This window comes from Malania oleifera, chromosome 10 (assembly GCF_029873635.1).
Source record: "Malania oleifera isolate guangnan ecotype guangnan chromosome 10, ASM2987363v1, whole genome shotgun sequence".
Taxonomy (NCBI): Eukaryota; Viridiplantae; Streptophyta; class Magnoliopsida; order Santalales; family Ximeniaceae; genus Malania; species Malania oleifera.
Genome location: NC_080426.1, coordinates 4,550,208 through 4,563,202, shown reverse-complemented (window position 1 = coordinate 4,563,202; position 12,995 = coordinate 4,550,208). Strand labels below are relative to the sequence as shown.

The window sequence follows — 12,995 nt, the reverse complement described above, 5'->3', positions numbered from 1 at the left end:
AACAATAATAGTAAGGGTCAAATGAATAATCAACAATCTAGAGAATTCATTGATCAAATAGAAGAAATATTAGAAAATTTTGAAGAAGTTCAAAATCAAAACAATCAACTTTCATTATCAGTTGATAATGTTGAAAGATATCTTCAAAATTGGAATGTCCCCATGATACAAAGTAATAAAATATATCAAGAAGGTTCGTTTGAACCAAAAGCAATATCAATTATAAAATAGTGGAAGGATCTCACTCAGTTGTCAACAATAGAGAAAGTATAGAACTATTTTTCAAAAAATGATATTCAATATCTAAGAAAGAATTTCAAATTTGTCCATATAGGAGCTGTCCAAATAGGAGTTAAACCGCTCCATAGAAGAGGTCTCGATAGGCCAATCTGCCTTTGCCTTCAAGATGCTAGGCATGATGATTTTCAATTTCTCTACTTGGACTAGTAGAGACCAACATGGCAAATGGTCCAGTTTATTTCAATTGTTATCCTGATAACATGTTAGATTGTATTGATGATTCAATTTGCAAGTCCTTAATCCTAAACATCCAAACCAAAAATTATCATGTGAGTCAAGGAGCCAAAATATTACTTATAATATATAAAGTCTATTATGAAGCCATGTCAACTTCAATAGATTTAGGCTGTATCCTTCAATCTCCTAAAGAAAATACTGTTATATTTCAAGCTAATAATGAGCATTCCACGGTTATGGTACCCAAAGTTCTTCTTCCGTGGAATCAACTAAGTCAAGCTACTACTTGGGACTGGAGTCGTCTGCATCTACCTAAACCTATTAAAAATAAAGAACCTATGATAATTGAAGATCCTGAGGATGGATCTATTATGATAGAATTCTTAAAAGAAAATGAAATCTCAACTTCAAAAGGAGCAATTAGCTCATAATTCAAATACACTCCTGCTCGAAGAAGTCTTAGGTCAACTAGTAGTGAATACGAATTAGGAGGAGTAAATTTCAAACCAAATATTCCAAACCCTATATATCGTGGAACTCAATTAGTGAAAACTCAATCTACTCAAGAATCAACCATGGATTCTCCAACCCAATCTCAAATGTTAGATGAAGAACAAGTACCTAAACATTTGTTTGTACTTTTTAAAGAAAGTGAAAAATTTCGAATAAAAGAAAAAGAAATCCAAGAAATTTTCTTAGATAAAGATGATCAAATTGGAAGAGAAAATTTATTTACAAGACATAGTCAAGAAGAGTTGGATGAATTACAAGAAATATGTTATCAATATATGAATAAGGCCCAACAAAATATTGATTTCTTTACACGGTGTGAATGTATCTATACTCCATTCGATCATAAATCAAAAAATACATTAAGTAATCAATGTTTCAAAATTTGGAAACTACCAAATCATAAAAGTGTGACCTCAATCCATCCGCCATTAGAAAAATTTAGATTCAACATAGAAAATACAGAAGTAGTTGCTTCACCTTTTAAAACGATAAACAAAAAGGAATTAGAATCAAACCCTGCAACACTTAAAGATCTTAAAAACATTCAAAATCAAAATAATTACTCAAATCAAATACTCTATACTATTTCTCAACAATTAACTAGAGTAGAAGGAAAATTGGAAGATACCTAATTTTCAAAAAAATCTAGGGGAAAAGAAGAACTAATAAAAAACGAATCCTTACCAAACCATTCTTTAATCCCGTAGAAGTACCAAAGCATCATCTTCTTAATCTCAAAAACCCATATCCATTATTAGAAGATATTTCAAAAAGGCTAACACAATTAACAATAAGTAATAGTCCCAATCATTCAAACCCCTCTACATAAAAATTCAATGTACTTTCCAAACCAACAATTTGACAAGAAATAGAAGAGCTTCAAGCCCAATTTGAAGAAAAGGAGGTAACTTAAAGGGATAACCTTGGGCAATGCCGACAAAAAAAGGCTGCCTTGGCTCAAATGGCTATGAGGCAACTTTAAGAGATGCCCAAGAAAGAAGGCTACCTCAGCTCAAATGATTTATACAATTAGGTACTTTTTGCAGCAAGTACTTACTTTTAGTAGTTCCAAATGGGCGAAGGAGACAACCTATGCCCTTGAAAGAAGGTCTCCTTGGCTTAAATGGTTGAGGAGGTATTTTTAGGAGATGCCCAAGAAAGAAAGCCACATTGACTAAAATGGTTGAGGAGGTAACTTGGAGATTACCAAAGGCAGTTACCTTAGCCCCAATAAATTAGGACCATCTCAACTTTTAACTATCTGTCAAAAGAAATGGTGGCGGAAAAGGATTCATGTAGCCGACCCCACCTAGTGGCACTTAAGGCGTGGTTTTGTTGTTGTTGTGTCAGCTTTTGACTCCAAGTGTTGACAAAAAAAAAAAGGAGAAAAAACAAGGAAAAGAGAAATAGGATGGGAGGAGTTCTGGCCCAATTGCTGGAGAGAGGAGCTTGGCTCTAATTACTGACCCCAAAAAAAAAAAAAAAGGAAAAAAGTTAAAGAGGAGGGAAAGAGCTCATGCTCAGCTCTAATACCAACCCAAAAAAAAAAAAAGAGGAAGAGGAAAAGAGGAACTTGGCTTGATCAAAGAGAAAAAGAAGAGGAGGAGCTCAACTCTAATTGCCGACCAAACCAAAAAGAAGAAGAGAAAGAGGAAAGGAGGAGCTTGGCTCCAATAGCCAACTAGAAAAAGGGTGAGCTTCACTACAAGTGTTGACTAAAAGGGCAAAAAATACAAAAAGAACTAATGTATTCCTAAATGTGAAAGATTCTCCTCCTAGATTAGGAATGGAGGCACATGAGTGCAAAATTCTCCCTTGTGCTTTAAAGACCTTTCTTTGGTTCCTAAGATAAAAAGGAGGAAAGGGAAGGTGGCCGTAAAGGATAAACAACCCCCTTTATGACCCTTTTCATTTTCTTTTTATTAAAATATTAGGTCAAATGGAAGACCTCACTATAATGATGTCTCTCCCTCTATTTACGATATACTCCAAGTACATAACAATGACCATATTACCCTTAATAACTCGTGAATCTCTATCTCTCTCTTACTAACATAGCAATAATAAACATCAATAATACTAAATAACTACAAAAACTAGTGAATGGATTTACAAATTGGAATTCAAACTTCACACAAGTCATTTTAATGAGCTTTTGCAAAAGTTTGTCTTGAACAAAGTGATAATCAACTTTAATGTGTTTCATCCGCTCATGATAGACTAGGTTGGAGGCAATATGAATAGTAGCTTAGTTATCACACGTCAACTCTATAGTTTGAGAATGTGGGAACCAAGTTCTTTAGCCAATTAAGTCACATGTAGTGTGGGTCATGACGCAATATTCTAATTGAGCACTTGGGTCACCACAATATGTTTCATACTTTTCCAAAATACCAAGCTACCACCAACATAAACACAATACACAATTGTGGATCTTTTGTTGGAAGGTGGCTCAACCCAATCTACATTTGTATATATCCCTGAACATAAGTGTGACTTTGATCATGATATAAGGGACCTCTGCCAAATGCGCTTTAAGGTATCTTATGATACGAGTGACTATGTGCTAGTGACTTGATCTTGGAGAATCCTTACTCACAGTTCTTGTTGCGAAATATATATTAGGTCGAGTAACTATGAGATCAACTTTTTTAAAAGTGTCCTATAAATTTTGAGATTAGGCAACAAATCACCCACATATGGCGTAACTTGCTGTTAGGATCCGTGGCTGTATTGACAGGTTCAGATCTTAATAGTTTGGTCTCATCTAAAAGGTCTAGGACATACTTCCTTTGTGACAAAATGGTCCACATACGAGGCCTGGATGCTTTTATACCCAAGAAGTATATTAGTGGCCCTAAATCTTTGGTTTGAAATTTAGTTTGTAGGAAGTGCTTCAAGTGCTTGATACTTCAGTCATTATCGGCCTTAATCACAATATCATTAACGTGCACAAGGAGCATAAAAGTATGATGATAAAATAAAAAGTGATTTATTGTGCACTACTAAGGGGAAACTCAAGTATTGCAACACTAAATTGACCAAACAATACTTTGGGAGGCTGCTTTCTACAATACGAGGATTTCTTGAGTTGACACACTAATTATGGCCCTGCCTAAGTTACACACCACGATGGTTGTTCCATATAAACCTCCTCCCCCATATAGGAAGGCATTCTTCACATTTGACTGGCCAATGACACTTGGTGGAAGAAATGAAGTGAGTTGGAGGATGTGTCAGAATAATATAAATTGTACACCTAAGTGTATCCCTTAGCAACAAGGTGGGCTTTTAAATGAGCGATGGAGTCGTCTATATTAACTTTCACCTATACACCTAGCGACAACTAATCACAAAATTATGAGGTACCACGCACGGTCTTAACTAGCTCCCAAGCATCATTATCTTTGTAACACACTCATCTCTTTACCATTGTAGTCCTTCACCCAAAATGGGATAGGGCTTCAATTGCAAAAGCAATAGAAGACAAAGTACTAACAAAAGAGTAATATGAGGGAAATCATGGCAATCAAATTGGTGATTGGATGTTGCTACAAATGCACTTACCTTCCCGAATAGCCATAGAGAGATCAACATCTTGGGAAATAGGATCATCATATTAGGGAACCTAGAGATGTAGAAGCTGTCGGAGGCTCTCCTCCCTTGAGATTCCGTCATGTGTACAATCCTAAATTAGGATGATCCAAGCAATGAGAATGACCAAAATTGGATGAAGATGAAGGAAAACTTTTGGAAGAGATAATAGGTTATGATTTGGAAAGCTAGTTATGATTTAGAAAGCTAGGTAAAGGAATGAGCTAACTCAAGAAATGATAATATAATATGGTATAGACTTAAAAAAGGAGACATTAGTAGAGAAAAAGAATTGATCTTAATTAGGGCTATAACATCCATTTCCCTTATAAGTATAAGAGTAGTTGAGAACAATATACTTGATAGCACGAGTATCTTATGCATTCTTGGACTTAATTAATGCACAAAGGACACAATGGACAAAGGACACAACCAAATATACGAGGAGAAGTTAAAGCAAAGGAGCCTTTCAGAAGATAACTGATTATGGGATTGTACTACCAAGGATAAAGGTTGGCATTTATTGATAAGAGAGCAAATAGTGGGCATGACATCATTCCAAAAAATTTTGGGGACATTCATTTGATAAAATAGGGTACGAATGACTTCAAGAATATGCATGTTTTGTCACCCTACAGTTCCATTTTGTTATTGAGTGTGGGCCCAAAATGATAGATGGATCTTACTAGAGTTAGTCATATAGGTAGTGAATAAGGTATGAACAAAAGGCACAAATCATATGAAACAACTCACATTTTTTCATTAAATACAACCAAGTCATCCTAGAGTTGACATATGTAACAAAGTATCAGAACCTCAGCTTTGACGTGACACATCTAGGAACTTGGACATTGGAATGGACCATCATGAAAGGGCTGACTGCCCTCCAAGGGAACATGATGGTGCTTTCCCATTTGAAGTGGTGTAACAGTAGCATTGCAGGAAATGGGAGGAAAGTGCGACTAAGTAGTACAGTCCACCAGCTTCACATCTTGTGCTGATTGTCTTCTTTGTCCACCAACATGTGTATTTTGTGTTCAGAATGCAACAAAACGAATGCTCATCTCTTTGCACACTACAGGGTGGTATGGCTGATTTGGAACCCCCTCTTTTCTTTTATGTGGGAAGAGTGGGTGGATGGGAGAGCTGTTATTGGTTAACTTCAGGGGCTTTAGACTTGGAGCAATGGCAGCTTTTGCCATTCTTTGGACCTTGTGGATTGAAAGGAATACTATAATTTTTAAGGGTTGCACTACTCACTCTTGGCTATAAGGGATTAAGTTATATTTTTCGCCTCCTTTTGGGTACAATCTCTCAGCCTATTTTGGGGATTATTGCTGTTTGATCTCATTGTAAGGCCGCGCTTTTGTAAATAAATATGACAAACAACAATAACAAAATAAAGCCTTAAGTCCCACTAGGTGAGGTTAGTTACATGAATCTTTTTCTGCAAATTTATGTGATCGTGAACAATTTTTTTTGGACAAATTCTAGGGCTTTTAAATTTTTACTTACTATCTCATTCCAAGTTATTTTAGATCTACCCTTACCCTTTCTATTGCCCCTCATAGTAACTAACTCACTTTTCTCATTGGTGCACCATGTGACCTACATTGCAAGTGCTCAAACCATCTGAGTCATCCCTTCCTTATCTTATCTTCTATAGGAGTTAACCTTTTAACAACTAGTAGTGATTTGTTTCATTTATAATTTATCTTTTACCCAGTTATACTACTCATCCATCTCGATTTCCTATTTGATAACTTTTATTTTTTGGATATATGTTGTTTCTTAGTTGCCCAACATTTTAATCTATATAGGATAGTTGGTTTATGACCGTCCAATGAAACTTTCCTTTTAATTTGAAAGGTATTCTGGCGGATCACAAAGGCAGAAACAACTTGCAAGCACTTCATATTACCCAACCTGCTTAATTCGTATGACAGACATTCCTGCTTCAATTCTTCTTTAGCTTGCATAAAATAGACACCAGGTTATTTATCGCAATCTAACAACAGTGCTATTATTTCTTCATCATTTAAAGCTTTAACATATCCCCCCCCTTTTTTCTCTTCTAATATTACTCCTACTATTACTGAAATTACATTTCATGTATTGTGTTTCATTTCTACTTATCCTAAAGCCTTTAGATTTTAAAGCTTCTCCCCATAATTTCAACTTAGCCTCCACTCCACCCCTAGTTTCATGCTTACATCAATCAATATCTTCTTCTATGTATATTTTTGTTTTTCTGTTCTTTGGATCTAGGACTTGTACTCTGCAATTTGGATGTTTGTAAAGTGTCTTCTTTTATCGAAACAAAAAAAAAAAAATCTGTTATTAAAAAGGACATGAGGGATTGAAAAGGGCGGGGGGTTTGATTTTGAGGAATGTACAAACTAACAAGCAAAAAGTAGATTTCATTGAGGGAGTAGGATTTACAATTCCTATCCTCTTAATTGTAACAATGGCCCCATGTGTAACTCAAGGTAAATTTTTAGAATGGAGGGCAGAAAAAAGGTCTAGCGGTAGAGATATCAGGTGACATTACCTTTCCAAGAAATATATGCAATGTGATGAGATGCTTGTTGAGATGTGTGATTACCTTGAATGCTCCTTCTCCGAGACAATTATAGTATGTTAATCACCAATGGTCACTGATACCTTTTGAGATTTGTGGATTGCATCCCAACACAAACACAGCCTCAAATATCTGAGCAAATCAAAAGCACACAAAAAACAATATACTTTTAGGCTTTGCGGACTTGATCCCAACACTCACAAAAGAGACCAACAATAAACAAGGTCAATAGAGAACAACTGTGAACATGGTGAACAACTGAAATGACCACAAACTAATCACAAACAAACTAGCAGGACACTGCCACAGCCCAAAAAACTCGCTAAGAAACCAACACTCAACTGTAATAGTACCAAACAACAAAATAAAGAGCCATGAGCGGACAACCAAAAAGGTTTAATAAACATGACAACAGCTTGAAATCATGGAGTTGAAAATATTTGAGGCATTTAGGAAGAAATTGGAGCAAAAATAGTGCTAAAAAACATATTGAAAAGGACTACAAGCTAGTTGAATGATTGTTAGCAAATTCAGCTTGTGACAAAACGAGTTCCTAACCTTAAGATTCTTCCTAAACTCCTCAAAAGATTTCCCAAACTACTGTTTACAACATTTGTTTGACCATTAGTTTGGAGATGGCTAGGGGTGTTGAATTGAAGATGAGTTTCAAGCTGTCTTCAAAGTGTGTGCCAAAAATGACTCAATGGATTCTTGCCATAAATGGCTTGAAAAGGACTACAAGCTAGTTGAATGATTGTAAGAAAATTTGGCATGTGGTAAAACAAGATCCCAATCCTTAATATTCTACTGTTTATTACCTCTATTTGACCATTAGTTTGGGGATGTCAAGTGCTGTTGAAATGAAGATGAGTTTCAAGCTTTCTCCAAAATGTGCGCCAAAGACAACTCAAACTTGGAATCCCGATCTGATTGTTTTTGGAATACCATGAAGGTTGACAATTTCTCCAAAGCATGGATCGACTACATTAATAGCATCTAGAGTCTTGCTACGTGTAACAAAATATGCCATTTTAGGGAAACAATCAAGCACCACCACGATAGAATCTTCCAAAAAAAAAAAAAATTGAAGGCTTTCCGAGCTATAAGCAGCAGTCTGAATGCATTTTCTTCTTAGTAGAAGCCATTGTTTGCAGTTTTATGTGTTTTCTTTCTCTAGTTAAAAATGATCTGATTTTGCTGCTTCTGCTGAAGGTTGGGAAGTCGATGGAGAGAGAACTGGAAGTAAATATCTGAATCATTTGAAAAATTCACTGAAAGTTAGTTGGATTGGTTGAAATATGATCAGGTCCTGGAGGATAATTTACCCCCTCTTTTTTCCTTATGAACTAGTAAGCATAACATGAAGAAGATACCATGAATTTTGTTTCTTAGGTGCTCCCACCAGTCCTTGCCATGCATTCAAGAATGCCCAGTAACTCAATTTCTTAGTGGTATGGCCAAGCCAGTGCCAATTGGGTGCATTTTGCAGGCCTGAAGACTCCAGATAATTGGGAACTGTAGTAAGAGATATTTAACTCTTGACAGATGCAGCAAGTTTGAATCACGAAGAAATCTGAGTAGGTATGCAAGCCTATGTTCTGTTTCTCTGAGTATTATTTACCATAGATGGCTTGGGAAGCATGGATGCATTTTTCATTACTAACCTGATGGTCTGGGCAACGTCATTGTAGGAGAAGGCCCCTTGGGCCTGGAGTAGCTATCTGAGTATGAGAGTAATGAGAGCTTGTAAAGAAAGATGTTAATCAGAGGACCATCATGTGCACTGAACTATTGCTTTATTTCTTTTTGTGGTAATTAGGGCCAATGATGATGAAGAAGGGCATATAAAATCTGGAGTGATGAAGAGGAGGACAGGAGGGAGGTAGCCTGCTTAAGCTCACTTTATGCTTTGTCCATGTATGTTATCCTTTCAAGTCTTATTTGTACTGCTTCTTCATTTGATTGATGGATTTTTCTACCATTATAATTTGATTGGAGTAACTACTAACTTAAACCTTTTTGATTGGTAGTTTGAAACGTGAACTGCTTTTTTATTATCAAATGTATTTAAAACATCTATATAATTGTTTTTCTTGAACATTACTAACAAAGATGCCATGGATATATGACACTTTTGTCGGGAGGCTGCTGGAGTACATTTTGTTTTGACCGTCTTACACTGGATATCTTCAAGGGCTCATAACCTTTAGCTTAGTCCAAAAAAAAAAAAAAAAACTAATGAGCTTTAAACTTGGAAATTGAGGGTTTCATTGCTCGTGTATAATTTAATGGCTAATGCAGTCTAGAAGCAAGTATCCCTCTTCTCAAAATTCTGAATTTAGCATTTGAAATTGCACAACCCTATAAAACTGCATTTTTATCTTCTTCTAGTTTTGGGTAATAGTATGGGAATTTGATTACTAATCCAATCCTGGAAGTAGTTATTTATAGATCTGTGGCATGTATGTGTGAAGCAACGAAGTATGAAGAAGCATGATAAATCAGCAATGCTGAACTATCTATGATAATATGAACATATGAATTGTTGCATTGCCACATGTACGCTCCTACACAGTAAAAAGAAACTTTTACTCTTTCTTATAACTCTTTTCTCATCTGCCTTGTTCTGATGCTAAGCCCATTTTGTTATGAGAATAAACTGCAACCTGTTGTTAGGAGCCCCATTCCCAAAGCTTGAGATTATTACTGTCAAAATCATAGTTCCTAAATGACCTCCACCAATACCTCCCAAGAACACTAAATGACAAGCAATTCAAAAGAAATCATTTTGTGCAAGGTTATGCTTGGGATTATCAGGTATATCCAAATATTTGGGCAAATCTTGACTAGTATTGATATAATATGTTTCATTAGCTACTTTCATTTCTTTCTTATGGCCGTCTCTGAACAGTTATAATGTAATTTGGCTTTCCCTTTTATAAGATCGGAGAAACGGTTGAGCATGATGACTTGAAACAGCAAGCTGTGTTTTTTCATCTGTTTATTTTATTTTATTTTATTGTAATAAGAAAAAGGAGGGAACAAGAGGCTAAGCACCAAAGGAAATGCAACCCAAGTACAAAAGCAGAATTTAGAAAGAAAAGAGTCAATGGCAGCCTGGACATTGGGGTAATGCAGCCATTGAACCAAAAATACTGAGTTTTAAGCCATTTATCCTTTTACCATAAAATATCTGTCCCCATTTCCTTCAGGAATAGTTTCTTTGCCTCCAAATCATCCAAAAATTATTTAGATGGATTCATTTAAAAGTTTTTATTAATATAAGAAAGAAGATTGCTCGTGCGACACAAAGAGATGAGGCAGGAAGAGGGGAGAGTCTAGATGTCTAGCTTCACTGACTGGCCTGGCCCTTTGGCATCCTTTCCTTCACACATGGTTTTTTATCCTTCTCCCCCGCTTGGGACAGAAAGGGGAAGTAGCGAGGTTCCAATTCGGTTAGGAGCTGGCAATGATTGAATACCACCATCTATGTCGTCAAGGGAATCAGTTGACTTTATTTTTTTCTCTGGGGGAAGCTTCTTGTCTCGTGTGAAATGCATGTCATTTAAAAGTTTTTCATTCTTTCTGTCTTGGTGTGCTTCTTTGGGTAGAACCTGCTGCCACCCAGTGAATCCCAGTGTTATGATCATAGATAAAGCTCTACACCAAAGGGTTCTTGACCTTGCTGCAACAAACAAGAAGTTGGTGCGCCTTCTCAGTCACCACTTCAAAAATATCACATGCTCACTTCCGTTTGACCTCTCTGCAATTTATCACTAGCATAAATCCTTCTCCAAAAATGGCCTTCCCTGTAAACACTTCTTTCTTCTGTTCTTTGTTGGTGATCGAGAAGGATGTAAATTCGAAGCAGCCTCTCTTCCGTGCTTCTCCCATTTCACCTCGTCTTCACAGCACGTAGAGTTTCCCATACAAACAAAAAAAAGCTTGCTTGGTTTTTTATGGAGGTTGGACCTCGTGGATGTCTCAATTTGGATAAAGTACAATATAAATTTGTATTGAGTTTTGTTTAAGTTCACAAAAGTTAAAATTTAATTTCTTAAATTGATGTTTTCAAATACGAAAATTTTCTGATCCGAGAGCCCTTCCAAGAATTGAACTTCCCATGTCACCCCTCATTCTATTGTATTTACTAAATTGGATAAGAGATTGATTGTGAAGTTGCAGAGAATGTATTTACCAAATCATAATGGTATTCTAAATTTATTTTTCCTAAGCTTAAGAGTAGAATTTGTATGGATTTGAACAAAATGTAATCTTAAACTATATTAAACTCAACCTTTAGAGTTGATGCTCTCAAACATTATTATTATTATTATTATTATTATACTTAATTTTGTTACTTAGATCTCTTGAAGATGGCACCCACGGGAAGAAAAAATAGGAGTTGGGGGTGGTTTCCCTTAGGCCCATCAAATAAAATGGAAAGGACCACAGCACCTGGAATTCGATTAACACCAGGGTGCTAATAATCACTGCTCTTTACAGAAGGGATCAAAGCAGAATCACTTTCCAAGCTATTATTATGCTAGTGTTACACTACTACTCCACAGATTAAGCTGTAAAGTTGGGGAATAATGACACAAACCCACTTGTTAATGTAAAGGGTGACGTGGAAAGCAACCCTAGATCACACGTGTCTATGTCGTGACATGTCACAGCAGGCACGAAAGCGATGGCCACATGGTCTTCAGGGACAGGCTGAAGTGGACTACATGAGCCACAATCATGCTCAAAAAGCAGAGAGAGAGAGAGAGAGAGAGAGAGAGAGAGAAGCAACCCACCATCCCTACGTAAGCCACCTTCTTTTTCCATTTCGCTACTTTCTTTCTTCTTAATTATGATTTAGTCTTAAACCCAACCTTATCATTATTTTACATAATCTCCAACACTAATCATTCTCAACGTCAGTTCCAACAACTTTTTAGGCATGTTATCACTAATGATGTCGGAATTTTGTCGCAGTGATTCACACAAACACGTGTACGGGTTAAAATTTTGTGTGCATGTGTGTGTACGGGATTGGGTCCAGGCGTGCAAAGTCATCTCGTAATTTGGCTTTTGGCTTTTGCACTAACTCAATTTGTCAATTTACTCGAGATAAAATTGAAGAGACGATAAGAAAAGGGAGAAAATTATCTAAATTTCCACATAAAGTAGAGGCAAGTGGAAAGAAAAAAAGAGAATAAGAGAATGAAAAAGACTATATGAAAATACTCTTAAATAATATTAAAAATTAATGAGTATGGTTGACTTTTCTCTATTTGCTTATTTTCTTTAGGTTTTTCTTGACTTGGTCTATCATGGAATCAAACAAATAAATGAAAAGTTAGGAACTATGTAATAAAACTATTTTTTACTTTCTATTTTAGTTGTTATATCGTGTGTTGTAAATAAATAAATGATGAAAATATGTTGTTATTTAAAAAAAATTATTATCGATTTTTAGCAATTGCCATTGATTGAAAATTAGATTTTATGGTTTTAAATTACTGTGATAACCTATTAATAGTTCTTTTTTATATTCAAAATTCACTCTGTGGAGTAAATCATTTAATAAAAATAAAATAAAATGACATTATGAATTTAACATATGATTAAAATAAAAATTCATAAATTTTATAAAAATATAAAAAATAATAAAAGTGCTTGGTAAATAATTTATCATTTTCAATTGTAATGTACAATAAAAATATAAACTAAATTATCATAATTAGTTTCCATTTTTATGGTAAGATTTTCCAATTTGTACTTTTGTTCACATTAATTATCTCAATTACATTTTTACAAAAAGGATAAAATGAAAATAAGT

General features: G+C 35.4%; 1 long non-coding RNA gene across 5 annotated transcripts in view; it reads left to right on the top strand.

Annotated features, from left to right (window-relative positions):
• Positions 1-9,299, top strand: part of LOC131166484 (uncharacterized) — a 45,905-nt gene extending 36,606 nt beyond the window's left edge. For 2 of the 5 annotated variants that reach the window (XR_009139867.1, XR_009139864.1), the window contains one exon: positions 8,985-9,276. This is a non-coding gene — a long non-coding RNA (uncharacterized LOC131166484). Of the gene's footprint in view, positions 1-8,377; positions 8,747-8,856 lie in introns of all 5 variants that reach the window. The other 3 variants (XR_009139866.1, XR_009139868.1, XR_009139869.1) reach the window with 3 other exon arrangements.
• Positions 9,300-12,995: the final 3,696 nt, after the last annotated feature.